We start from the raw sequence: 5,057 nt of genomic DNA, 5'->3' as shown, positions 1-5,057 counted from the left end.
AGATTGATCGGCTGAAGTTTTAATTTCAATTCCCAGGCTTATTTTTAAAAAGGCAGTTTAACAATCCATGTTGTTAAGGGTGTTTATGGAAAATGAGGCAAAGCAGCTGAGATAGCCAGGAGAAATGAAAATTTGCAGCTTAGCATTCTTGTCCCTGTAGGATCATTCTGTATATTATGGAAATTTCTGCAGACCTTAGGCCATGAGTATTGAACAGCTCTCACCTTCCACAGCCTCTCAGTGACCTACAGCACAATAGAGAGTGTTTTGAACATAAAAGAATCATTGACAACCTCTCTATTACTCTAAGAAACTGTTTACCCATGTGATAAAGAAGCCTCTGAAACTTCCTTAATTAAAAGTATGTTCATCGATGACCCATCCTCCTGGTAGAGACAGAGAAATCCACCAAGCCTACATCTCCCTACCAATTACATCACCTTCTCGTGCCTTTTGCATCTTCTAGCCTATTAGCTCCAGGGTTATCATGAGGATGACTTTCCCCTTGGTATAGGCTGCTTGGTTAAAGAACAGGTTGCCCAGGGTCTTAGATATCTCTGGATAGTTGTTACCTTTGGAATAACTAATTTGCACTCATATTACCCAATGTGTCGATAAAGGTATATCTGTCTGATTTGACTCTTTTCTTTTCTTTTTTTCCCCCAGCCCCATATGGGGACTAAAATCACAAAACATAGACTTCTGTCCCCCACCTTTCTGGTGTGCTGTCTTGACACCTGGATTCCTATGATTTCGGCATTCACACATCAGGTAGTATTAGCATTTCTACCATGGAAAAGAAAGGAACCTTGCCAAGGTCAAAGGAACCCTGCCGAGTTATGTCTGTGCTTCTAGTAGTAATGATCACTTTGCATAAATGTGTAGATTTTCTGCAAGAGTTAGTTCTGGGCAGACCTTTTAGATCATTAGGAATTTCCAAGGTTGCTTTAATGAAAAGATAATTTAAAAACAAAAGAAAGGGCCTGTGAGGTGGCTCAGTGGCTACAGGCTCATGTTGCCAAGACTGCTGACCTGAGATAGGAAGAGCCAAGTCCTTCAGGTTGTTCTCTAACCTCCATGTAGATAGACTTCATGGCCTGTGCATACACCACACACACACACACACACACACACACACACACACACACACACACACAATTAATTAAATAATTAATGTAATAAAACATTTAAAACAAAAAAGAAAAAATAAGGAAAGAATGCAGCAATACATATGAGCACTGTTTTCCTGGCTACTCATGTCAACCATGATGTTTGCTTTCTAGAAAGGCATTTAAAATTCAGTGAAATGTAATTGTATGCATACTTTTGCTTTCAAGGGGAGATTTCTTTACAGAGAGATAACATAATAGTGATGGCATTATTGCATAATTTAACTACTATAAAGTTAGTCAACTGGGGTTTGTTTTAAATATTTATAATAATGCATCTTTAAAAAATCTTAACAAAGGTTTCTTAAAAAACCGAATGGTGCTTTTGTACAAGACAAAATTGAAAACTAACTGTTCAAGCAGCCATCGAATCACTACCAGGAATTTTGGCTTCTTTTGTCCATCACTCACTGAAAACCACATGAAATAACTCTTATCCAGACCGTGATGGGTTAGGGGGGCATGAGGAGTGCAATGTTTAATCCCCTCACTTAAGAGAGTATAAATTGGGGTCCTTAGGCTGCCATAAAAAAGCACCATGACCAGGCAACTTGAAACAAAAGGAACTTACTCTGATAGTTCTGGAAAATGGAAATTCTTCACCTATGGGAGCTAACCTGCAGCTGGGATCAATGCGAGGCATTCCCTGACTCCATTCCCTGCCTTTGCCATCACATGGCCATCTTTGCCAAGGGTTGCCTGAGTCTATGGCCCACCCTAGACCTCACCTTGACTTATCTGCAATGATTCCTCTTGTCTCTGCCTCACTGTTACTGGTATTATAGAGATACACCACCATAGCCGGCTGATTTCCATCCCAGGAAGTGGCTGGAGAGGAACCTGTAGCTGGAGAATTCTCTCCAGCTCCCACCAAGCCTGGGCAGTTTCACAGCCCACTTATAAAATGAACACACAGACGCTTATATTATTTAAACTGTTCAGCCATTAGCTTAGGCCTACCACTGTCTAGCTCTTACACTTAAACCCAGTCCATTTCTACTAATCGACACCTTGCCACATGGTTCGTGGCTTACTGGTACCTTACATCTTGCTTTTCATGGCAGTGTCTCTCTGCCTCAGCCTTCTACCTCCCAACATTCTCTTCCTCCTTGTCCAGCCTCCACTATCCTTCCTGCCTGGCTACTGGCCGATCAGCATTTTATTTATCAATCAATCATAACAACATATATTTACAGCATACAGGACATCCCACAGCAGGAACCACCCTACAGAACAGGTAAGCGGTGGCTGTAGGAGTGAATGAAGTCACTTATATACCTACTGAGCTTGGCTTGTTCCACACAATACTTAAGACAGAAATGGGTGCCTAGTGTATTTAGCCAAAGAAGGTTTAATATAGTCTGAATTTAAAAATAAATTAGTCAGGAGGCCATTAAGCTAAGATGATTCTAGTACCGAGATGGTTCCCATGTAAGCAAACCAAAGACCAGCTCAGCGTAAATGGTAAAGTGAAAGTGCATTTACCCAATCAGAAACCTAGTCTCTGTCTTTTTTTGTGGTGCCTCCTAGGCGGTCAGCTGTGTCAAGATGAAGCTGAATATCTCCTTCCCTGCCACCGGCTGTCAGAAACTCAAGTGGATGATGAGCGCAAGCTTCGTACATTCTACGAGAAGCGCATGGCCACAGAAGTGGCTGCTGATGCCCTGGGTGAAGAGTGGAAGGGCTATGTGGTCCAAATCAGTGGCAGGAATGACAAACAAGGTTTTCCCATGAAGCAAGGTGTGTTGACCCACGGCAGAGTGCACCTGCTGTTGAGTAAGGGGCATTCTTGTTATAGACCAAGGAGAACTGGAATGAGGAAGCACAAATCTGTTCGAGGATGCATCGTGGATGCCAATCTCAGTGTTCTCAACTTGGTTATTGTAAAGAAAGGAGAGAAGGATATTCCTGGACTGACAGATACTACTGTGCCTCGTCGGTTGGGACCTAAAAGAGCTAGCAGAATCCGAAAGCTTTTTAATCTCTAAAGAAGATGATGTCCGCCAATATGTGGTCAGAAAGCCGTTGAACAAAGAAGGTGAGAAGCCCAGGACCAAAGCACCCAAGATTCAGCGTCTTGTTACTCCACGTGTCCTATAGCACAAACGCTGGTGGATTGCTCTGAAGAAACAACAAACCAAGAAAAACAAGGAGGAGGCTGCAGAATATGCTAAAATTTTGGCCAAGAGAATGAAGGAAGCCAAAGAAAAGCACCAGAAACAGATTGCCAAGAGACGTAGGCTGTCCTCTCTGAGAGCTTCTACTTCTAAGTCTGAGTCCAGTCAAAAATAAGTCTTTAAGGGTAATAAATAAATGATCATACCTTTAAAAAAAAGAAAATTGGGAATCAATCTCCCCCAAGATCCAGCTATACCACTCTTGGGCATATACCCAAGAAATGCTCAATCATACCTCAAGAGTACTTGCTCAGGTATGTTCATATCAGCATTGTTTGTAATAGCCAAAACCTGGAAACAACCTAGATGCCCTTCAACTGAAGAATGGATAAATAAATTGTGGCACATATACACAATGGAATACTACTCAGCAGAGAAAAAAATGACATCATGAGATTTGCAGGCAACTGGATGGATCTAGAAAAAATTATCCTGAGTGAGGTAACCCAGACTCAGAAAGACAAATATGGTATGTACTCACTCATAGGAGGATACTAGAGGTGGAACAAGGATGACTGGACTGCTACTCACATCACCAGGGAGGCTACCTGGAAAACAGGACCCCAAGAAAGACACGAAGATCGCCCAATGATAGAGAAATGGCTGAGACCTACATGAACAACCTGGACATGAGTGGGAGTAATGAAGGGTGAGGGTCAAGGGAAAGAGAGCCTGTGGGAGCGGGAGATCCCAGCTGGATCAAGAACAGAGAGGGAGAACAAGGAATAGGAGACCATGGTAAATGAAGACCACATGAGAAAAGGAAGAAAAAGTACTAGAGAGGCCCACAGAAATCCACAAAGATACCCCCACAATAGACTGCTGGCAATGGTAGAGAGACAGCCGGGACTGACCTACTCTGGTGATGGGATGGCCAAACACCCTAATAGTCATGCCAGAAACCCCATCCAAGGACTGAGGAATCTGGATGCAGACATCCACAGCTAGGCCCCGGATGGAGCTCTGGGAGTCTAATTAGCGAGAAAGAGGAGGGTTTATATGAGTGAGAATTGTTGAAATCAAGGTTGGATAAAGCACAGGGACAAAGAGCCAAACGAATGGAAACACGTGAACTATGAACCAAAGGCCGAGGGGCCCCCAACTGGATCAGGCCTTCTGAATAGGTGAGACAGTTGATTGGCTTGATCTGTTTGGGAGGCATCTAGGCAGTGGTACCGGGTCCTGTGCTCATTGCATGAGTTGACTGTTTGAAACCTGGGGCTTATACAGGGACGCTTGGCTCAGTCTGGGAGGAGGGGACTGAACCTGCCTGGAATGAGTCTACCAGGTCGATCTCAGTCCTCGGGGGAGGCTTTGCCCTGGAGAAGGCAGGAATGAGGGGTCGGCTGGGGGGAAGCGGAGGGGGCAGGAGGGGGGAGAACAAGCAAATCTGTGGCTGATATGTAGAACTGAATGGTATTGTAAAATAAAATAAAATAAAATAAAATAAAAGGGAAAGAAAGAAAGAAAGAAAGAAAGAAAGAAAGAAAAAGAAAGAAAGAAAGAAAGAAAGAAAGAAAGAAAGAAAGAAAGAAAGAAAGAAAGAAAGAAAGAAAGAAAGAAAGAAAGAAAGAAAGAGAAAGAAAGGGAGGGAGGAAGGAAGGAAGGAAGAGAGAGAGAAAGAAAGAAAGAAAGGAAGGAAGGAAGAAAGAAAGAAAGAAAGAAAGAAAGAAAGAAAGAAAGAAAGAAAGAAAGAAAGGAAGGAAGGAAG

The 5,057-nt window shown here is 42.9% G+C and overlaps 1 pseudogene; it reads left to right on the top strand.

The window, feature by feature from the left end:
• Positions 1-2,717: 2,717 nt before the first annotated feature.
• Positions 2,718-3,490, top strand: LOC102918222 (small ribosomal subunit protein eS6 pseudogene; annotated as a pseudogene).
• The last annotated feature ends 1,567 nt before the right edge of the window (positions 3,491-5,057 follow it).

The sequence above is a fragment of the Peromyscus maniculatus genome, chromosome 6, assembly GCF_049852395.1.
Source record: "Peromyscus maniculatus bairdii isolate BWxNUB_F1_BW_parent chromosome 6, HU_Pman_BW_mat_3.1, whole genome shotgun sequence".
NCBI lineage: Eukaryota > Metazoa > Chordata > Mammalia > Rodentia > Cricetidae > Peromyscus > Peromyscus maniculatus.
Note: the sequence above shows the minus strand (reverse complement) of the source record. Positions and strands in the feature narration are given on the sequence as shown.